This window comes from Ovis canadensis, chromosome 4, assembly GCF_042477335.2.
Source record: "Ovis canadensis isolate MfBH-ARS-UI-01 breed Bighorn chromosome 4, ARS-UI_OviCan_v2, whole genome shotgun sequence".
NCBI lineage: Eukaryota > Metazoa > Chordata > Mammalia > Artiodactyla > Bovidae > Ovis > Ovis canadensis.
Genome location: NC_091248.1, coordinates 101885783 through 101910113, shown reverse-complemented (window position 1 = coordinate 101910113; position 24331 = coordinate 101885783). Strand labels below are relative to the sequence as shown.

General features: G+C 37.9%; 1 protein-coding gene and 1 non-coding gene across 7 annotated transcripts in view; both read left to right on the top strand.

The window, feature by feature from the left end:
* Nucleotides 1–24331, top strand: part of CADPS2 (calcium dependent secretion activator 2) — a 567905-nt gene that overhangs the window by 326786 nt on the left and 216788 nt on the right. The gene's annotated exons all lie outside the window — the stretch shown is intronic.
* On the top strand, nt 12267–12338 carry TRNAC-ACA (transfer RNA cysteine (anticodon ACA)). Its single transcript has one exon. It is a non-coding gene; the product is annotated as a tRNA-Cys (tRNA).

Sequence of the window (24331 nt, the reverse complement as noted above, 5' to 3'; positions counted from 1 at the left end):
ATGGCTTTTTGTGCTTGGAGAGCTTTTCAGAGCTAGGCATCTTTGGGACATTCATCATAAAAACCTTTTCTCTGTTTTAATGGTATAGGCAACAATTATCAATTTATCTCTCTTATATGAACTGTTTTAACATGAATTCTCCTGTATTAATATATGTATATGGCCCTTTGTTATCACTATGTAAATATTTCTATTAATGTTATCTATATTTTATGTGTTCCTGACTATATAAGTTTCTTAGACCCATTTGAACCCCTAGTACTTTGCACCATGTGTAAACCAGCAAAGATATTAATAGGAATAGTGATGATGAAAGTGATATGCAAGTGATAATAGTGTGCTCCTTAGTGTTTTAAGAAAAAAGTAATGAATACATTCCTAAGTTAAAGAACTTTAAAGGTTTAGAAGTGATTTAGAGGATAGTGTATAATTTAATGTAAAAGAATATCTAAAATAAATGAAGTAAATGGTGTCTGGACCTCAACTGTTGTGTTTTAAAATGATCTTTTTTGAAGCAAAAACAAAAATAAAACCAATCTGAAGCTCATGTTTCTGGTAATTAATCAGCCCATGTGTATATATTATAGTTTTTTTAACAGGAGTCAGTTCAGTTCAGTCACTCAGTCGTGTCTGACTCTTTGCAACCCCATGAATTGCAGCACGCCAGGCCTCCCTGTCCATCACCAACTCCCGGAGTTTACCCAAACTCATGTCCATCGCGTCAGTGATGCCATCCAGCTATCTCATCCTCTGTCTTCCCCTTCCCCTTCTCCTCCTGCACCCAATCCCTCCCAGAATCAGGGTCTTTTCCAGTGAGTTAACTCTTCGCATGAGGTGGCCAAAGTATTGGAATTTCAGCTTCAGCATCAGTCCTTCCAAACGAACATCCAGGACTGATCTCCTTTAGGGTGGACTGGTTGGATCTCCTTGCAGTCCAAGGGACTCTCAAGAGTCTTCTCCAACACCACAGTTCAAAAGCATCAATTCTTTGGTGCTCAGCTTTCTTCACAGTCCAACTCTCACATCCATACAGGACTGACTATATGCAAGTGAAAATGGATATTTAATTTGGGTAACATATGAAGCATTACTATATGACAGGTGATAACATTTGGGTACATTTATTCTTTGGAGGTATGTCATATAAACTAATTACATAAACCCTTATATAAATCTGTTAAATGAATTTCAGTCTAGGTTTCGAGTGGTAAGTAATTTACATTCAGCTTTAGAATTTACTTTCCTGCTTTTTTTGGGTGGCCGGGAAACAGAAGTGCTCTTGAACAAATGGATTGTCCTTTAGCGTAGCCTAGTGGCTGAGTGACAGTATTAACTTAAATCTGAGAACGGCTATCCTCATTTTTATTAAATCATGTTTTCCTAATTAAAATGTTATTTTTTCAGCCACAAGAAAGGCAAAATAAAGTGGAACTAATAAAGCAATGATTATTATGACAAATCTACAACTGAAAAGGAACACGAAGAAACTTAAATGGTCACAAATAGGTAGAAGCATTATGACTAGAATCTACCAAGTGTCTGCTTGATGCTGATTTTTTTTTTTACTATAAAAATAAAAAATAAAACTTTATAAGTATATAACTGTAGAATAATTATTTCACAGTCAAAAGTGATAAGATAAACTGTCAGCCAAATCACTGCCATATAGATCTCATCATCCTTTGTGTGTGGTCATGCTTGACAGTTTGAACATTTATTAAATGAATAGACATTTTGAAATACTTTGAGTGTAAAACTCCTGAATTTGCATCATAAAGGTATAAAAGGCCCTGTGCCCATTGCTTGCCTCAGAGGCAAGACAGCGGGTAAGCTTCCAGCAGGAAGAACAGGATAAGCCCGAAGCTGGCTGTGTTGCTGTTTTCCTGCACTTCCCTGTGTAGAGGACCAGCCAGGCATTCAGGGGCTGTGGTGTGGTGCTTAGGGAACCTTTCAGTCATAATGTTCAAGTGTGGCATTTGCTCCTAAAGTGGAATGACTGTACCCTAATAAAGTTTCATTTTTTTTATTTAAGGTTTATGATCTTTGATTAATTTAGGGGACAGTCAGAGACCAAAAGGAGGAAAATCTTATCTTTGTCAAAGTGGCATTTACTTGGAGGGTACCTTATAAAAAAGAAAGTCTGTTTTTCTTTCCCCAGGGAAAATTGATTCCTCATTTTAAATTGACCTTTTAGCATGACTTTTCTATATGCTTCTATATGCCCTTGTCTAAAATTTTGACATCTGACCTTCATTCATCTGAATATATATATATGCACACACACACACACACACACATATATATATGTCTATTTGCATTCCCAGTTCCCAATTTACTACCACATTCTGGCTTACCTATTTTTATCGAAGTCTTACTCCTTATAGCCTTGCCAAAACTTCTGACAAAGCATTTGCTAGATTCTTAATAAATGATGGATTCTTTTTCTAAATATGATTTTTGTAAGAGAAGTCTGTCTGTGGTACATTGATTTAGTCATTGTAGAATGATAAGGGTAAGTATCATTACCAACTTACCAACTTTATTTTGCCAACTGCCTTAAAATTCATGTCACTTTATATATACTAATAAAAATCATTGAGCTGTAGCTTTCATTTTAATTAACTAGTGATTAATAAATTATATTGTTAGAAACTTTTTGAAACATAGCTTTAATAATTATTAAACTACATGTATAATTGTTACACTCCTTTGCAAACTTGTCTGATTTCTCCTGTGACAAATTAGTCTGTAACTTTAAGTTTAAACTGTGTATTTCTATTCAACACAATATTTTTCTGTAGGAGGGTAACATCTTAACATACATTAATTTTTCTACTATTCACGTACCAAATAACATTTTTTTTTTTCTTTTAGACATGCTTGTTTCACATCTGGGCATCTTAAACAATGGTATTTTAGGTCAAATAACTAAGGGTAGAAGATTAACTCTTTTTTTCATTTTTTCAGAAACCATAGATCATATACATTGGTTACCTTAATTAATTTGGAACACTTTTCAAAAAGGTAGTGAAAAATTATTTAGGAATACTATAAAATTTTATAAACAGTGTATATAATTATAATGGAATGGTTTCCTCTTAACTGAAGCCTTGCTATAAAATTTTTGTACTATATACTTGAGACTATGCTATATTTTATTATTTGAATATATCCAGAAGTTTGGAAATATTAACACTGAATTAATAAAACAAAAATCTTGGGCTTGTTAAAGGTCTGAGCATTGTGGAAGGTCAAGAAAAATTTGAACATTTAAAGATACTTATTTTTGGTTCATTTCTCTGATAAATGTAGCTGAACTGTGGCATAGATGGAGGATGTACGATAGTAGTTAAGTAGAATGAAACTTTAAGAGTGGAATGAAACTTTAAGTTTAAGAGTCAAGACACCTGTATTTTGGTCTCAGTTCTGTCACTGACTTTGGGTAAGTCAGCATTTTTGGCCTCGGTTTCGTCAATTACTGAAGGAGAGTGGGCGAGAAAATGTGAATGGTTCCTTCAGTTCAGTTCAGTTCAGTCGCTCAGTCGTGTCCGACTCTTTGCGACCCCATGAATCGCAGCACGCCAGGCCTCCCTGTCCATCACCATCTCCCGGAGTTCACTCAGACTCACGTCCATCGAGTCTGTGATGCCATCCAGCCATCTCATCCTGGGTCGTCCCCTTCTCCTCCTGCCCCCAATCCCTCCCAGCATCAGAGTCTTTTCCAATGAGTCAGCTCTTCGCATGAGGTGTCCGAAGTACTGGAACTTCAGCTTTAGCATCATTCCTTCCAAAGAAATCCCAGGGTTGGACCCGTGGAAAATTATAACTCAGTCGATCATTTCCTCCCCCATGTTTATTACCTTTATAAGAGTATGAATATCTTTTAGTGTCTTTATTTCAAGTATCAGAACTTTTGAAAAAAATGTTTTTAACTTTCTTCCACAGTAGATTAGAAGAGCACAAAAGTGAAATTCACTCAGTCATGTCCAACTCTTTGCGACCCCATGGACTATACAGTCCATGGAATTCTCCAGGCCAGAATCCTGAGTAGAAGGGCATAGCAGTCAGAAAATTTTAATATCAGCTGTTTCCAGCTTTGCAGAGTTGAGAGCCTTATCCTTTCTGCCAGTTAGATTGATCTTTATATTCATCTTTAACTGCTCCTTCTTCCCTGTAGTGTTTCCCACTGATGAATCCATTCCTTCTGCTAACCCAATGCAATCTCTGCCCTAACAGCAGTAACAACATAGAAACCTGTTCAATGACTTTTGTACTGATTTTCTTGTTTTACCTGTTTTCCAACACATGCAGTAGTTAGGAATACAATTTAAGGTCTCTACTAAAAAACTTCTAGTGCCTCCCCATTGCCTGTGGAATTAGATTCACACGTTTAGCCTAGCATTCAAATTCCCAAAAACCTGCCCCATCTCATCTTTCCAACTTCTTTTCCTCTCTGTACCCAACACCACCCCTCAACTTCAACCAAATCAATCAATTCATGTACCCTGAACACACTTTTACTAAGGCAATCCTATTTTGTCCACTTTTTCACTTAACAGAACCTACTAGTCTGATTCTGCATTACACATTTTCCCACGCTAGTACAGGCATCCCAAGAAAGATAGCTTTTTAATCTAACTTGCCCTTGAGCAGAAAGTTGGGTAGTCCACATCACTTCATCTCCATGACTCTGGTTTTGAGGGAATTTCTGAATCCTTTACACCACGAGATTATAAGCCCAGCTCAGCTCCAGCCCTCTGTCAGCTTCATTGGGACCCCTCCCACCAAGTTGAAAGTGAAAGCTCCTCAGCCATGTCCGACTCTTTGTGACCCCATAGACTATACAGTCCGTGAAATTCTCCAGGCCAGAATACTGAGGTGGGTAACCATTCCCTTCTCCAGGGGATCTTCCCAACCCAGGGATCAAACCCAGGACTCCCGCATTGCAGGCGGATTCTTTACCAGTTGAGCCGCCAGGGAAGCCCTCCCACCAGGTTATATCACAAAATCTGAAGTGGGAAGTGGGGCAGAAGCCCTTGTCTGCCCTAGTATGTTCCTTAAGTACAAGGTGTTCCTCTAGCCTGCCCTCCTCTCCATTTTCCTTTCAACATAGTCTCCAGGCCCCAGGAGAGTGAGCAGCCCTCTTCTGTCTGCCTAGAACTGACCTTATGACCTTATGTAAAACTCTTTAAGTTGGCCATGCCTGAGCTTTGCTACATTGAAGGAGGAGATATTTATTTAGAAAATTCATTCCTTGTCTATGTGGTGGGTTGACTACATAAGTGGACCCAACAAATGGGCTCCCTAAATTCTCACCCTTTGCCCTGTATCTACGTTGTCCCCTCCAGCTTTGGGCTTGGTCATGTGATTCACTTTGGCCCTTGAGACAGTAGCAAACTTGGCATAAGCAGAGGCTTAAAAAAGCATTTGTGCATTTTCACTTTCTCTCTTCCTCTCTGTCTTCATCATGAGGACGCATGTGGGCTAGACCACTAGAGGAACAAAATTGAATCAACCCAATTGTTCTAAGGTCTCAGACATATGAGTGAACCAAGACCAACTAGCCAGCTTGTAAAAACACATGGGTAGGTCATGCTGAGCCCAGATCAGATCAGTAGAATTGCTCAGTTAACTATATGTTCATGAAAAATAATAAATGATTTTTGTTTTAAGTTGGTAAGTTTGAGTGTGGTATATTGCACAGCAAAGGCTAACTGATACTATGCACTGTTGTCTTGCTATAAAATCCTATCCACTTTTTTTCCTCTCTTCTGTTATATATTCAGTTCAGTTCAGTCGCTCAGTCGTGCCCAACTCTTTGCGACCCCATGCATCGCAGAACACCAGGCCTCCCTGTCCATCACCAACTGCCGGAGTTCACTCAGACTCACGTCCATTGAGTCAGTGATGCCATCCAGCCATCTCATCCTCTGTCGTCCCCTTCTCTTCCTGCCCCCAATCCCTCCCAGCATCAGAGTCTTTTCCAATGAGTCAACTCTTCGCATGAGATGTCCGAAGTACTGGAGCTTCAGCTTTAGCATCATTCCTTCCAAAGAAATCCCAGGGTTGATCTCCTTCAGAATGGACTGGTTGGATCTCCTTGCAGTCCAAGGGACTCTCAAGAGTCTTCTCCAACACCACAGTTCAAAAGCATCAATTCTTCAGTGCTTAGCCTTCTTCACAGTCCCACTCTTGCATCCACACATGACTACTGAAAAAACCATAGCCTTGACTAGACGGACCTCAGTCGGCAACGTAATGTCTCTGCTTTTGAATATGCTATCTAGGTTGGTCATAACTTTTCTTCCAAGGAGTAAGCGTCTTTTAATTTCATGGCTGCAATCACCATCTGCAGTGATTTTGGAGCCCCCCAAAATAAAGTCTGACACTCTTTCCACTGTTTCCCCATCTCTTTCCCAGGAAGTGATAGGACAGGATGCCATAATCTTTGTTTTCTGAATGTTGAGCTTTAAGCCAACTTTTTCACTCTCCACTTTCACTTTCACCAAGAGGCTTTTTAGTTCTTCACTTTCTGCCATAAGGGTGGTGTCATCTGCATATCTGAGATTATTGATATTTCTCCCGGCAATCTTGATTCCAGCTGTTATATATTAGATACACAAATTTGGGTTAGTCTTAATTCTTGGCCTGTCCCATATACCACATTAATTATTATCTGTAGCATGCAAGCCCAGTTGTGTCTCACTCTTTGCAGCCCCATGGACTGTAGCCCGCCAGACTCTTCTGTCCATGGGATTTCCCAGGCAAGGGTACTAGAGTGGGTTGCCATTTCATCCTTCAGGAGATCTTCCTGACTCAGGGATCAAAGCCCTATCTCCTGTGTCTCCTGCATTAGCAGGTGGATTCTTTACCCCTGTGCCAACTGAGAAGCCCTTATATTTAATTATATGTATGCTATTTCCTGAATATGCTGATCTATAAACATAGTTTATTCATTTTATCAAAATAGACCTTTGAGTGATTGCCAGATTTCTCCTATTTCAGACAGTGCTTATTATATCTCCTGTTGCACATATGTAATTTCTCTCGAGTGTGTACCTCAGAGTGAAATTGCTGAATTGATGAGAATATACAGGTTATCTTTACAAGACAATACTACAAGTTTTACCAATAGTTGTACTAGCATATATCTTCTCCAGCTATATGTGAGGTCCTTTCCTTTTTTCTGGATTTTATTACTTATACTTACGTTTTTGTCTTAAATTTGTAGCTTTTTTGTTGTTCCTGAGGCAGGGATCCTTAGAACAATTAGTTCATTACTCTGCCCACAGGATTTAAATGCTGATAACTGGTTGGTTTTATGTACTTTCAAATGAAGATCGAATGCAAAATTCCTTCATATTCCTGATCATTTCACTTCAGTCTCCCAAATTTGTGTTCCAGGTACATTGAACATTCCCTGTTACAGAATTACAGTCATCCACAGTTTTGTTTGTCCCTCCAGCTGAAATTAACTCCTTGTAGAATGGAGTTTATTATTTACTATTGTTTGACCAGCCAGTGAATACATGCTTGGTTTCATCAAATCAGTCATTCAGTACAGATTTATTGATTTTCATGTGCCAAACTCTCTGAATGAAAGAATGAAGAAAAAGGTTAAATTTGCTATAAAATTATTGATGCTTAAAAAGAGGTATTAACCAGCACCAAAAGATACATTAGATATAGTAGAAGTAATTACTTCTCCCACTGAAACAGAGTAACTATTAACCTAATTGCATAGGCTAGAAAATAAAACTGTAAAATGGAAAACTACTGAAAAATACAGTCATATATACAGAATATAATGGACTACCAGGTATCAATTGCTTCTTCCATGACTTTACAACCTAATTAAAAGTATATCATAAATAAGTGGCTTGCAGAATCTCTTTAACTGGTGGTTTGCAACTGTTTCCAAAACCCTTATATCATACTTCAAAACAGTTTTAAAAATAAGCTCTTTTATTACTCTTTTTCAAAGGTATTGCCCAAATTGGGCAAGTGTGGTTTTCAGTAGTCAGTCCTGTCAGTGAAAGAATGGGGATATAATGATTACTTGAGGACAGTGTGTTGACTGAACAATATTGTCCATGTAGGTAGTAATTGTGAGGACTGTGTGTTTATGAGTATTTAGTAAACTAAACTAACACGGCGTATTTAAGAAGAATGAGATTGGCTCAACCCCTCTTATGAAATGTGAAAATCTATAGCAGGAGAGTTGATCAAACTTGAGTGATCAGATTTCTAGACTGATGTAGCCTGTGATGACCAAGGCAAAAGAAATCACTGAAATGAATAAGGATTGGAAATGAGTAAAACTGCTATTTTAAAAAATTGGAAAGTCATGTTACAATTGCAAATACTAGGGCAGAGAACATGGATAGTTTATCAGGCCCTACCTTGCCTCTTTTTGCATTGGACACAAATATACCTTTTTTATTCAAAGAAAAACATGCTTGCTTGTGTTTAGTCTTTTGCCTTGACCTTAAGCAAGACACAGTTATGGACATTTGACAGGACCTGCTTACACGTAACAACACTTGTACTTAGTTATAGATAACCGTATGTTGTTCACTCAGAGGTGTAACCGTTAGATTTACTAAGCATATCTGAGAGAGTGACAGTGTTAGATGTGTTTATAGTGAAATGTATGAATAATTGATGAAACGTTTTAAGGCAGAATGAAAACTTCTAAAGGACAATGTAATGCCGTAGCAGTACTGCTTTGTTGGAGTGGCTGGAGTGTGCAGCCTGGCTCTAGCCCCATCACAGTGTACTCTTGGTGTAAATTTCTTAACCTCCTTGTGCCTCAGTTCTTCACTTGTAAAGTAGAATAGCAATCGCCTATTTCACAGGGTTGCTGCAAGGGTTAAATGAGTTAATATCAGTAAAGTGCCAGGCACACAATTGACATTCAGTACATCTTAGCTGTTATCATAAATAGTTAATTCACACTAATTTGCAATTAAATGCCATGGTTTTTTCTTACTGAATGAAAGGTTCTTTAAATTTTATAGTGCTTTACTGTTTTCAAAAGTTTCACACACATGTGAATACCATGTTTTAATTTTGTGAACTAGTATTACATAATATAAAAATTTAATTTATGTAACTATTTTCCTATTACCGTAATAAGTGAAGTTAAGCCACTCAGTCGTGTCCAACTCTTTGCGACTCCGTGGACTGTAGCCCACCAGGCTCCTCCGTCCATGGGATTCTCCGGGCAAGAATACTGGAGTGGGTTGCCATTTCCTTCTCCAGGGGATCTTCCTGATCCAGGGATTGAACCCAGGTCTCCCACATTGCAGGCAGACACTTTAACCTCTGAGCCACCAGGGAAGCCTGTGGTAATTCAAATTCATAATTTGAATTACTGTAATAGTACATATTTAATATGAAAACTGGAATTAGAGAATCAAGGACATAAAAGTTACCGCATAAAACCACTTTTGAAAAAATCTTAGGTATCAACACAACATTATAAATCAAACTATACTTCAATAACTTTTTTTTAAAACAGTAAAGGAACTGGGTAGAGAAAAAAATCTTAGGTATTAAAAGTTAAAAATAAAAGTGTTTATTCTCTGACTCCACCAGCCATATCAATAATTTTGTGCATGTATCTTTGTTATATTAATATATACAATTTACAGTCATTTCAGATGTCTCATATTCCACCACTAATATTTTCTGCCAGCATCAATCACTCTATGTATTTAATGTTCTTATTGTTAGAGTCATATCATAAATAAATGGGTTAAAAATTATTTCTTAGTTAAAAGAATCCCTATACTTGGATTCCAACAAAATCAATTGGTTGTAATAAGTTATGTAAAATAAAAAATTGAACTTTGCAAGACAGAGCACAAATTGCATTAATGATTGATGGGTAATGAGTGAAATGAAAAATTATTAGGCAAGGAGGAGAAAGTGTTTACCCTGCTATCAAATATTCAGTGAATGGATTATAGCTGAGATCTTGCCTTTAATCTTTCTTATGATAATTGTTAGGAAGAGGTATGAAGAATCATGGGACCTTAATAATATACCCTGCCATTTTAATTGCCAAGAGAAGCAAGAGAATCTTAATTGCCAGGAGATGCATTACTAATTAAAGTGTCATTCTACATTCATTCTGAAATAATTACTTTGAGTATTTATAAGAGCTGAGATATAAATTTAGTTCCAAATTCAAGAGCATACCCACAGCAGACTTTGTTAGAGTGATCTGTGATTAGGAAAGGTTAACAATCATAAAATTTGAAATGTTTCTTTAACTTGGCACAAGTTCGTTTTTTATTGGATTGATTATTGAACTTTAACACAGTTTATAATATTTTAAAGCTTAGCATTTTTTATAAATTGGTATAATGCTAAGTTGAGCTCCTAAATTACTTTCAGATTTCTTGATTTTTTTTTGGGGGGGGCATTTATCGCCTTTTGGGGAAAATCTTCAGTAAATAGTGATGTCAGTATTATATGAATTATATGATCTGTTAACACTCCAATCAGTTCAGTTCAGTTGCTCAGTCATATCTGACTCTTTGCGACCCCATGGACTACAACACACCAGGCCTCCCTGTTCCATCACCAGCTCCAGGAGTGTACTCAAAATCATTTCCATTGAATCGGTGATGCCATCCAACCATCTCATCCTCTGTCATCCCCTTCTCCTGCCTTCAACCTTTCCCAGCATCAGGGTCTTTTCCAATGAGTCAGTTCTTCGCATCAGGTGGCCAGAGTATCAACTTATAAATGTCATGTTCAGTGGACTCTTAAAATTATAGATTACCTCTAAAAATTTTCTGGTTAAAATAAAATCACCTAAAAGGACATGTACTTGAGAAGAGTTGAGACAATTATTTATCTCTCTAGAATTTAAGGTGCAGAAATTTCCATACTCATATTCCTCATTTCATTGCACACCATCAGCAGCTGTTTTACTCTTTAGCCCTTTTTTTCCCTGGTGTCTTCTTCTGTGCCTACCTGCATAGGTATCCATTCTATATTGGATAGTGGACCTTTGATGTTAGGTAATTTTATAAAATACATTTGTGTATGTATGTGTTTAAAATTTATATATTTTGGGCTAAAGATATTCAACTTCTTATGTTTTCAGTAAACATTAAGTATTTTAAGACCTAGACACACGATTATGTTTATATTCTCCTAGCTCACTGCTTCTTGATATTATGTACACTCCATAGTATTTACTATATTTTACTTATGCAGTTCTCTTATGACGACCACCCAAAACTCTCTCCAGTCCATCTCCATACACAGTGCCCCACTGATTGTCCTTGTTCATGTCCACTGGTAGGCCTGTATCAGAATTTCTCCACCATATATAATGAAGAATCAGACATACACATACTTAATTTCATTAAGTAGTCTAGGATTGCTTTCTAGATTATTTGTCTCTGTTTACAATTCTACTTGCCCTTATGCTTATCCACTAAACTTACCTTTCAGATTTTTGCTTTTTCTGATTAGTGGTGGGGGTGTTTCATTTGATGAATAAGTCTGAGTACCTTTTCCCACACATTTTTGCTAGTTAGGCTCCTGCTTTTGTGATTCATATGTTCATCTCCTTTGCCAAGTTGAATTTCTAACTTGCTTTCAAGATTTCTGGAATATTCACGTGTTTTCTTTCTTTTTGTTTCAGCACTTTTCACAATTTGGGGACCACAGGTAACTTTTGAGCACTTAAAAAATGCAACCAGTGGAACTGAAGAACAAACATTTTTATGCCATATAATTTTTATCAACTTAACTAGCCACATTTATCTTCTGGAGATAACTGGTAGATAATCTTCTGGTGGTTTTTGCTATTCCAGATATCATCTCCATCTCTTTTACCTGCTGAATAACCTTGTTGAACAGAAATGCCTGATATTTAAATCCATCCATTTTCTTCCTATATTTGTGCTTTGTGTGTGTACATGTGTGTTAGTCACTCAGTCATGTCCGACTCTTTGCAACACCATGGACTGTAGCCCACCAGGCTCATCTGTCCATGGAATTCTCCAAGCAAGAATACTGGAGTGGGTTGCCATTCCCTTCTCCAGGGGATCTTCCCAACTCAGGGATCAAACCTGGGTCTCTGGCATGGCAGGTAGTTTCTTTACCATCTGAGCCACCAGGGAAGTCTATATCTGTGCTTTAGCGTCATTTAAAAGGTATCCTTTATCCCTAAGTCACGGAAATAATCTGCTTTATTTTCTTCTTTTAGACTTACAGATTTATCTTATACCTTTAGGGCTTCCCTGCTGGCTCAGACGGTAAAGCATCTGCCTACAATGCAGGAGACCCGGGTTCGATTCCTGGGTTGGGAAGATGCCCTGGAGAAAGAAATGGCAATCCACTCCAGCACTCTTGCCTGGAAAATCCCATGGACGGGGGAGCCTGATAGGCTACAGTCCATGGGGTCCCTAAGAGTGGGACACGACTGAGCAACTTCACTTTCACTTTCACTTTAGGTCTTTAACCCACATAGAGCTCCTATTTAGACAGGTTGTAATAAGGAAAGCCTCCAACTTTGTTTTTTCAACAAGTAAGTTTTTTCACAGTATTGTGTGGAAAGCAGTCTATCATTTTACCTTCGCTTTTGTGGTATAGAAGCAGACTACTGATTATAACTAGCTGACTTGATCAGTTCTTTTTCTAATAGTTTATTGTGTCATTTTTTTTTTTTCTGTAGGTGATTGTGTCATCTGCAAATAATGGCAGTTTTTCCTCTTAATTTGCTATCTTTGCTTTCTCCTTTTCTTGTCTTATACTGTGGGCCTAGGCCTTGAATGCTGTTATTTAATGACAGGCTTGCGTTTTCTCAGTTTTAGAAAAACTAAGTCTGTATTAGCATTCTCCAGAGAAAAAGAACCAACAGGAGATTTGTCATAAGAAGTTGGCTCGTGTGATTATGGAAACTAGAAATTCCAAAGTCTGCAGAATCAATGTCCCAACGGCTAGAAGTTGCTGTACAGCCAGAAAGAGCCAGTGTCCCAGTCTAAAAGTGTTCCAGTCTGAAGACTGTCAGAGAGGAGAATTCCCTCTTACTCAGAGGAGGGTTAGCATTTTGTTCTAACCAGGTCTTCAACTAATTGGATGAAGCCCACCCACATTAGGGAGGGCAGTCTAGTCAGTCTGCTGATTTAAATGTTACTCTTATCCAAAAATATCCTCACAGAAACACTTAAAATAATGTTTGACCAAATATCTAGGCACCCCATGGCCCAAAGTGTGAAACATGAAACAAAACAGGAAATGATTTAAGCCAAACAGAAGTGTGAAATGATTAAGCATAAGGTCATGAAGAGTGAAAGTCAGGATTAGTGGAATCAAGGCAGCATGCCCTACAGAAAGAAATTCAGAATTGTTTTTTTTTTGTGATGCTGAGCTCTCAGAGCGTATCTACAAACCTGATTTGGCTCATCAGGCCACAATTGTTGCATCTCTTGGTTACAGAAATGATCCCTCACCATTCTTAACTGCTGAGGCTTTGCTGGGTGCCGAGTACTCAGAAATCGCATTTGTTTATTTTCTTATGAGTTAGGGACCTTACGCAGTCACATATTTTGAAACTGATTTTAAGAGAATGAAGGGAATTAAAAATTAATGCACTTTTTTTTTTAGTGGAAAATCTCCTTTATTTTTTTTTTTTAATTTTAAAATCTTTAATTCTTACATGCGTTCCCAAACATGAACCCCCCTCCCACCTCCCGCCCCATAACATCTCTCTGGGTCATCCCCATGCACCAGCCCCAAGCATGCTGCATCCTGCGTCAGACATAGACTGGCGATTCAGTTCTTACATGATAGTATACATGTTAGGATGTCATTCTCCAGCCTCCTCCATATAGTCTTTTAAAATAATGAAGTCTCCATTGAAGTACACTGCTATTATTCTGCCATCTAATCAGATATCTTTTTCTTTGTCTCCTCTGATTATCTGACATTAAAGTTTTAGAGGTATATGGCCTTGCTAGTTCTTGAATAACCAATTTGCAAATTCTCAATATTAGGGGTCTTGATTTAGGACATAATTCAGCATCAGCCTGGTATTTATACATCCTTTCAGGATTGTGTCAGTCTGTGAGCTTGGCATGGTGAATATCTTAATAAGTAAATTTTAAGCCTGTGTCTTTGTTATAAATTATATTAAAAAAGCAAATCATTTAGCCAAGTGAATCTATTTGGACCCTCTGTGTGGTTACTTTGCTAAAATAAGTTTAGATAGCATGTTGAGAGGGCTTTGTTGAAATAGGCTTTACATATTAAAGGCTTTGAATATTCTTAGTTCAAGGAATTTACCTTAGTATAAAAGCAAATTGTTTTGACTGTTTAAAATGTGATATGAGGAAACAAAATTGCTCATGTTAAAGTGCTCTAGAGTTTAGATAAAAATCAAAAGCATCCTTTTTAAAGAATTCAAGTACGATAAATAGAATTTAGATCACCAAATATTCACACTCCTAAATCAGTGGCAAATTAGATAACACACAGGGCTGGAGATGTGAATATTATATAATGAAGATAATAAAGGAGTTGAATGTGATGTGCCCTGGGTGCATGTTAGTAGCTAATTCCAGTATGAATGGTCGGCAATCATTTGCTGGTTGAGATGCATGTGTTCAGCTAAATGGAAGTCTTGGGTGTTCTCTCATACACCCCATTATTTGTAATTGAACACCTGATTTCTATCATGCAACAAATTAACATCTGCACTGGATCTGTCTTTTATGCATATGGATACACTGATTAGAATTTTGCAGATAGTCAGATACTTGAAAACAAAAAGACACGTTGTGAAACACTTCCAGCCATAATTTTTGATTACATATTGAGAATTGTTTAATTATCTTACTCCATTTAATTAGCCCTTCTACTTAGGTCAATTGCTTTTTTTATTAACGTGACATGTTAGCAATTTGTTAATTGGCATGAAATAACATGAGACTTTAGGGGTGTTTCACATGAGAAATACATGTACTTAAGGAAGCCAGGGAAATGTGAAGAGGTAAATGTGTGCATTAACCCCCTTGGAGCAGGTACCAATGTCACCATCATGCCACCAAACCTGCATTCATCCTTCTTTGGGTTTCCGTCCTTCTATTAGGCAGAATGAATTTACATGAGCAGTTTATAAAAATATGAGACTGTGGATATACATTTGAAATGGCGCTTTTCTGAAATCAAGAGAATGATGAAAAGTGAGGAGAGAGTTACACATGTATATAAATAAATGCTAATAACTGAGAGGAAGATAGGCAGAAAGATACATGCATGTAAGAAAATTATTAAGATTTAGTATCACTCCTTTAAGCCAGCACACCCCAGCCTTTTTGGCACCGGGGACCAGTGTTCATGGAAGACAGTTTTTCCTCAGACCAAGGTCAGGAGAGTGGTTTCAGGATGATACAAGCACATTCCTTTTATTGTGCATTTTATTATTGTATCAGCTCCACCTCAGATTATCAGCCATTAGATCCTGGACGTTGGGGACCCCTGCTTTAAGCCACAAATAACTTTAACCCATCAGCAGTATCATTTTCATGGCACTGACTAAGGCCTCTTTATTTATTGGTTTCCTATGTGCCCACTGAAGTAAAAAAATACAATACTGTTGATTTTTAAATGAATTATATTGCTACAAATTTCTATGGAGTGTCTGTAAAGATACTATCAGTTACACGCAGGAAGAAAGCTGCATTTTCTTCCAAAGAATTTCTCCAGGATGTGCTATGCATAGCCGTGTTGGGGAGGCAGGTGGTTAGCCAGAGCCCCTTTAACCACCTAGCGTTATATTCAATCATTTAAATACATGTATTTTCTTTTTAAACCTTAAGTGAATGCTTATTGCCTTCTGTCACAAGTTTGAGGAGCTATATGATAATGAGAATGGAGAGCAGAGAATAATGCTGGTATTTCTGTTATTTCTCTACTTTCTACTTGATTCTAAATAGGTTTTTGTGGTTACTTCCTGCCAGCATAGAATTTAAGAACTAAGAGATTTGGGGATTACTTGACCAATATTAGCATTTTATAAACGAAACACTGAAAGCCTGAGTGGTAAGACTTTTTAAAGTGCATGTGGGTATTCATTCCATTAACCTGTACTGAGTGTGTCCTAGGAAAAGCATTAGGTTGGGCCTTCTGGAAAACAGATAAATTTAGGTAATGCCCTCCCTGGTGACTTGGACAGTAAAGAGTCTGCCTGCAGTGCAGGAGACCTGGGTTTGATCCGTGGGTTGGGAAGATGCCCTGGAGGAGGGCATGGCAACCTATTCCAGTATTCTTGCCTGGAGAATCCCTGTGGACCGAGGAGCCTGGTGGGCTACAGTCCATGGGGTCTCAAAGAGTCGGACACAACTGAGCAACTAAGCACACAGCACAACTCCCTCCCAGTGAAGAACTGTTGTTTTCCTTTCCTATTAGTAACATTTTTATCCACTTGGGGGCACTGTGATCCAATTTAAGAGGAAAAGGGAAAAATGTTATTTTGTTAGGTTTATTTCAGTTAGAAAATGTGCTCCTGGTGCTACTATAAGGAAACTGTAACTCATTATATACTTTTAGGTAAAGTACCTTTTTAAATCTACAACTGGAGGTGGCTGCAGCTTTTCTTCAGGTTTCAGAATAGGTGTGGATTAACCGGCGGTTAATGTATGTTGTCTGTATGAGAACCGTCAGCCTCACCTGAGAACTTGTAGAAACAGATTTTCAGGCAACTGCAGTAAATCAGAAACTTGGAGCGTGGGACCCAGCCCTGTGTGTTTTTACAAGCTCTCTATGCTGATTTTGTTGCTTGCTAATAACATTCAAGAAGCACTGAATTACAGTAAGTGATTTTTTTGTAGACTTTAAAATTTTCTGTTAAAAATTGTTATGTTGAAAATTAACTTATCAGATATGTTTGAAATGTTGTGAAAATGTGTTTCTTAGGAAAGTCTTCTCTCCTATAACAATAAATAATTCTAAAGAATTAAATTTATTTTTCATTTGTGATTATACAGCTGGATCCATATGAATCAGAACAGTTAGTAGATTAGCCACTTTCATCCATCCCGACAAAAGAAACCGATTTTAATCAATCATTTTATATTATGTAGAGAAATAGGGCAATTAATGGAATTTCTCAAATTTAACTCCTAGCTCACTTAACATGACCTAGATTTTAACATAAAACTGCTAATAGTATTTCTTTACATCTTTATAGCATCTTTGTCTTTTTTATAAGAGCTATTATATCTCTTGGGTTTGGTTAGGTCATTTGATCCTCAACCATTTCAGGCAATCAAGAAGCCAGTCATTAGCTCTATTTATAGTTAGGGAGAACTGAGGCCCGAGACCAGTTTCAGAATTCTTATCCAAGTGTTATATTAGTGTAGGGACACTATGCTAATTCTGTTTGTAAAAAGCTAATTTTGTTCCTCTGTCTCGGAGAGTTAGTGGAAACTGCCTGGAGAGAACGCCTCTGCCCTTAAAAGAACAACTCCAAACTTCCAGTGGTTTAGGAAGGAACGAGAACCTTCTGGAGATACGGTGACTGGACTGTGAGGTCAGGACCAAGTTTACCCCTCCTGGAGGGATTCCCTTATATCCTCCTTCCATGCTGCACTAGACCTCAGACGTGCCCTGCCTGCATCTCATTCTCTTTCTCTTCTGTAATAGGCTTTTCTTCCTAATTTCTCTTTGTTCAGCTAGAGTAGGGCAGAGCTTCTGCCCTACTTGATGCTAAGGGAGAACAAATAAGAAAGTAATCACAGAAAATACAAGAAAGTACCTGTAAAGCTTGCTATAATTCTGTGGATTCTGACCAGTTGATCTGCTGTCCTGGGATACCACGGGGTCTCTCCAGAAAGCTGGCTTGAGTTACTTGGTGTCTCATTGTGGTCTCCAGCTCATCTGCCCTTAGTCGTTTCTCCAGATCAAAGTAATATATGTAAAATACAAAGCCTGCTGTTCATACCCAGTTCAGCAACTTGGACAGAATGGACTTCACCCCGTGTACAAGGACTGGCCTTGAGATTACTCTTTGGGGCTCAAGACCACCTTCTCCATGAGAGATTAGACCTTAAGTGAAGAGAAGCGTTTCATGTGTATAGAAGCTGGGGCCTGTTTTCTCACAATTCACTACAACTGTGCAGTGAATCTTGTAACAAAGTCAGAAAGTATATTCAGTTCGTGTTGCTAATTGAAACTTAGAGGTGGTGCTTAATATATAGTTTCTATAGTACTGAAAGAATCAGAAGTTGGTTATAAACTGTGTGTTTTCTGTAGTTCGTAGCAATAACTCTACCTACCTAATAGGATCATTAATGAGTATTAAAGTAATATATGTAAAATGCAAAGCATGGTAACTGGAATTCAGTAAATCCCCTAAAATAAAATATAACCTATTATAAACAAAACAATCATGAAATGCAATGGGAGTAGTTACTTGATTCAGAGGATCTCAGTGGAGGATATGGGCTATGACGGGATATGTTCTGATGTACTATTACAATCTGTTATTTTATTTACTTTTTTCTGGTTTTGGGTTTTGATTTTTTTTTTTTTTAATTTCAGGTTGATTGAAAAGGTTAACCTGAATGCTAGCAAATTAACTTACTTAAGCCTTTAAAAATTTCAGACTTTATGAAATCACCTTAATGTTTACTAGAATTCTGTATTTCTCTTTAGAGTTTCATAAATACATTTAAATTTTATTTGACGATCAAGGATCGTGTATTTACCGTGGTCATCTATCTGAGACTTTCTGAGTTATAGGAACTCCCATGGTAGTTCATGTTCACTTTTCATCGTATTTTCTACCTTTTGTTAATGTTTATGGTGAATGTATCTTCTGTCCTAAAATGCACAAAAATATTAAATTAGTTATTCCCCTTGCCTGGAAAATCCCATGGATGGAGGAGCCTGGTGGGCTGCAGTCCATGGGGTCACTAAGAGTCGGACACGACTGAGCGACTTCACTTTCACTTTTCACTTTCATGCATTGGAGAAGGAAATGGCAACCCACTCCAGTGTTCTTGCCTGGAGAATCCCAGAGACGGGGGAGCCTGGCAGGCTGCCGTCTATGGGGTCGCACAGAATCGGACACAACTGAAGTGACTTAGCAGCAGCAGCAAGGAGTACCAGCTCCAGCATATGTCTTCAGTTTCTGCAGTGAGGGGCTATTTTTTGTCTATTTCCTCTAATTACAGAGAGAGAAGGAGAGAGAAGGACTTCTTATAAATCAAAAATTATTTGGATTCTAATCAATTACAGTACAGAGTAATTTATGTTAGCATCCCACTAAAAAGCAGATATATATGTGCCTGCAAGTGAATCATATCCCACATCCAGAGATGTAATTATGATACAGACCTTCAAACAAGATTCTCATTTCTTTTACTAGGAAAAAAAAAAATAGCCTGCCTTCTTAATTGAAAATGAACAGCTCTTAAATTCTTCTGCTTTAGGTGGTGCCATCATACAGAGAATGGGGGGAAAAGCTATTTAGAGATCATGGTCTTCTGTGTAGTGATTTCTTTTACACTCCATTTTATGATGATTGTGATTATGTGTTAAGAAAAACCCAGAGATACCTTTAGAATGGTTTCAATTCTTTAAAATAATCTTGACATTCTACAAATTCATTTGTCAATTCTAGTCTGTATTCCGTAGCTATATGGCTAAATGTGGGAGAACCTCTGCTTATATTCATTTAAAATTAGATATTTGTATACTTTTTAAATAAATAGTAAAAGGGTTATATAATATCTTTCCTCCATCTGTGTTTCTCTCCCCCACATCTACTTTTGCTTGTGGATGAATAGCTGTCAGAATAAGATGGGAATATTGAATTACTTGAACTAATGTGTATTTGTGTTATTTTGCGGGGGAAAGTACTGATTTCTTGTACTGACACGTGCAAGAAAGAAAAGGACCAGATTTTGTTCCAATGTTCCATTTTAGAGGGAAGTACTTCACAAAGTACCTTTGGAAATGGTGTTCAAGTTGTCATTTGACAAAAATAGTAATATATTTCTCCAGTAGATGGCGCAAGCATCCCCCCACCACAGAAAAGAACTATTTTTATCTGTTGAATAGAAAACTTGATAATAAAGGTAGCGTTATTTAAGTAATATTAAGTAATCTTCAAGACTTTTTTTAATTGTAGGAAAATTTTAGAAAGTGAAGTGGTAGTTCATTTTGGACATACCAAACTCGTCAAGACATTTTATCAAATTAACATAGAAAAACTTTAATGTTTAACACTATATGAATATCAAAGATGTCACTAAGGTCAGTTTGAACCAAAAATATCTGAGACTTTCAATTCTGAATATGTTTTGTAAATGTCAGAGGTGTTTTTTTTCCTCCTACTGACTATCTCGATTTCGTTTATCTTTGTATCCTGCATTCACAGGCAAAAACATTGCCTATGAATAAGCAAGTAAAGAAATAAATGGAATTATTAGGCTTTAAGTTAAAGGAGAGGGAAAAACATTTTACAGGAGTAGCCCAGTGAATCCCAACCTGATTGTACATGGCCCTCTTATTACTGTTGCCTTTTGTTATTCATGCTCCTCCAAATAGATGCAAGTGAGAAACTGATCATCAAAGTGTTCTTTTTTCATAGTAGTCCAGGGTATTTTAGTAGGTGGATAAGTGGCAATTTCTTAATAACCTAAGGAATTAAGTAGCTGGCAAGCATAATACATGTACTCTATAGAAATATCGCTTTTATCTCGCAAATAAGAGCTAGGTGTTTTGTCGTAACTTGTCTGCTATCATGGTTATCCTTCATTGTAGGAAAATGTATACTTAAATTTTTGTGCCACCCTTTAAGTTTTTTCCTTAAAGTGGGAAAAACTGAAAAATTCATAGCCACTTTCCCAAAGCTTTCCAAAGAGTCCTTTAAAAGGATAAACTGAAGTATTTTCCAGTCTATACTACTATTCCTATAATAATGATGATGCCTTGATTTTCACTGTGCTTTGTAATTTCAAAAGCCCCTTTGCATACATCATTTAACTAGGTATTTGTAATGACACCACCTGTTTTAATCAGGGGAAATACTGAATTTCTGTTTTACAGGTGAAAAAATAGTGAAGGGCACACCAGACACATAACAGTTAAAAGTTAAGGAGACTTAAGAGACTCATTCGTTTTCCCTCTCACGCTGTCTTTCTCTGGTGTCCTTCCGTCTCTCATTATTTTAACTGTTTCATCTCTATATTATAAAAGCTCTTATTCTGTACCCCTATTTCCTTCCATGCAAGGAATATCCATGACAGTAAAACTCCTGGCTTCTCTCTACCCACCTTTTTTTTTTTGATGTATCTAATTAATTAGTTTGAGAGCAGAGCCTGGGCATGCATAGTTCAGCTCTTTCCATTTGGATCTGTCGGGGACAGGATCTCCACGTGGACAGATTTGGCCTGGCCAGCACTGCCTGCCACAGAGTGGGGAAAGTATGTCTGATATAATACCGAACCTCATACGGGAGCCCACTTTTACAGAAATAAGCCAGATTCTTCAGTATTTATCAGTGAGAAGGTGGTCTTTTAGCCTTTTCTTAACAGCTCGTTTGTCTTTAGCCAGTTTGTTCAAAACTCAGGCAGAGGAAAGAGCTACTGAATTACTGAGCCTTCTCAAAGACCCCACCCATGTTTCTATATCACAAAGTTAAAATCTGTGTATATTAGTGGTAGTTAGAAATCAGGTGATATTTTGAGATCTTTGGACAGAATGTATTGGGTTTTAACTAAAAGATTTCCTGTGATACTGTGACCTAGAAGCCGTTTTCAGCTGGAAGTCCTAGGAGTCCCTTTCAGGAATGATGGGCTTTTTGGACGAGCTGGGACTCTTGCACCTTTGTGCCTGCTTCTGCAGCAGCCATTCCACCTTCCTTTATGTTCTGAGCTCCTATGTTAAGTTACATATCAGGATGAAATCCTGCTGCTCAAACACTGAATACCCTTGATTAAAGAAATATAGAACCACCCACTTTCTGGAAGATCCAAAGTCTACCTAAGACTTTTTCTTTTACCTCTATATATTATATAAATTTTCGCTGGCGATTTACTTTCTTTATTAGGTTGTTATCATCATTCCTAATGGCAAGACTAAAAGTAGCTGTTTAGTCATTTCAAAACCGTTAATGAAATGTCTGCGGTATAAAGTCATGGTGCTCTGACAGGGTGGAGGGGTAATGGATGTGGTCCTTACCCTCACGGAGCTCACTCTGTTGTGCAGGAAACAGACTTTCATCCACGGTGCCGTATGCTATGGCAGAGCCGTGGAAGGAATGTCTCCATCTCACCTAATCCATGTAAGAAGGCATCTGACCTCATTAGGGACGTCAGGGACAGCTTCTCTGAGAAAGTGATAGTTGAGCTCTGAGGAATGAGAAGACATTGGAAACCTGAGAAGCAAGGATGAAATGAATTTAAATTGCTAGAAATGGATGAGATTGTAAGATGTGTGGGACTGATGGAGTAAGACAGCCAACACACAGACAAGTAGAGGAGCAGTGAGAAGTCAGAGTATTGGGACAAAGGAGTGGGTGGTGTCCCCAGAAGAGCCAAGAAAAGTATGAAGGGATCTCAGCACAGGAATGTTCCAGATGTGAGCGATCATGGAAATATCTGCACTCAGCTAATCAGTCCAGAATTCAAGAGCAGAGTATCAGAGAAAGATGAGCTAGACCAAGAGCAAAGCTGGATCCTCAGCCGAGAGTACTGGGTGACATCAGCATGCCCATGTAAGCTCCAGGGAACAGGGCAGGGACAGCGATGCTGAGGCCAAAGTACAAGGTTGAGCTGTCAGGACAGCGAAGGGATCTCACTGCTCAGTCCAAGTCTTGACCCAGAACTCACCCTGATGGCGGGTGAGACTGGTCACAAAACACAGAAGTGAAGCTCAAAGTGATACAGTTTAGGTAGAACAAGGCTGTTGGGGTATGTGTCAGGAGGCATTCAAATACCTTTGCAAGTAACTGACGTGAAGAAAAGTTACTTTAAAAATGGATATACACAGTATGTCTTCTAAATTTTTAGAGCCCTCCAAAAATGTCCTCATTAACTAAGACCAGGGAATAATGTTATAGAAGCAGAGACCTTTCAGGAATCAAACAAGAACATGGTGATTATGACCCAAATTTTACAGAAAACTTTTTGTTTCCAAATACAAATGTTTATAGATTCTAAGTAAGATAATATTAGAAGTGAAGAGGATATTTTTAATCATGATTAGGATATTGGACTTCCCTGGTGGCTCAGATGGTAAAGCGTCTGCCTGCAATGCGGGAGACCCAGGTTCCATCCCTGGGTCAGGAAGATCCCCTGGAGAAGGAAATGGTAACCCACTCCAGTACTCTTGCCTGGGAAATTCCATGGACAGAGGAGCCTTGTAGGCTATGGTCCATGGGGTCGCAAAGAGTTGGACACCACTGAGCCCTGATTAGGATATTAATTAATTCCAAACAGAGTGTAAAAACTGAGTTATAAGATTGTAGTGTTTGAAGACACTAGTCATCTAATCTAATTTCCCAAAATGTGCACTGGAGAACATGACTCCTCCATGGTCTTCTGTAAGAGAGTCATTTTGGAGACCCTAGTTACACTGTTCTCCCTAGCCTGTCCCCACTCTTCAGCGTCCCATCTCCCAGGTGTGTAACAGCCTTTTACTAGTCCTCACACACAGAGCAGTTAGCTTTGCTTAACTCAGTATTTCTCACATTTATTTGCTCGCCAACTCCATTCTTGTCTCCGTGTACTACTTCTTTCTATCCAGATGGCCCAAGACACACACAGTGGAAAATACTGAATCCCATATTATCTGCTCAATGATTTTCTTTCCAGAGTGTGTATGGTTTATAAAAATTATCATTTTTATGTTTGTATCTCACTGAATTTATGCTGAATACGAAGTAGGTAGAACAGACATATCCACTTACAAGAGAGGATACTGAGAGCTACACTATCCATGTTAACTCAAGATTACCCATATTGCATATAATGTTTAAAAGTGTTAAAGCATTTTGCATTGCTTTAGGAGTATTTTGCCCCCAACAGAAAAGCATTTCCCCTAGTAAATAAGATGTAGTATGATATATGCATAAAAGCCTTTGCTAAAACTTTTTGTTTCATTATTACCAAACCATTTACATTTTCAGGGAGAGGAAAGTTGAATGGATTGTGTCACAAAAATATCTAAGAGTGCCTAAGTAATTTATTTCATTTTCATCATTAAGTGCACCAGAAGTTTTTTGCTCTGTGGTGCAGAGTATCGTTCCCTTTGGAATGTGTCATAGCATGACCCCTAGAGAGTCACATCCTCA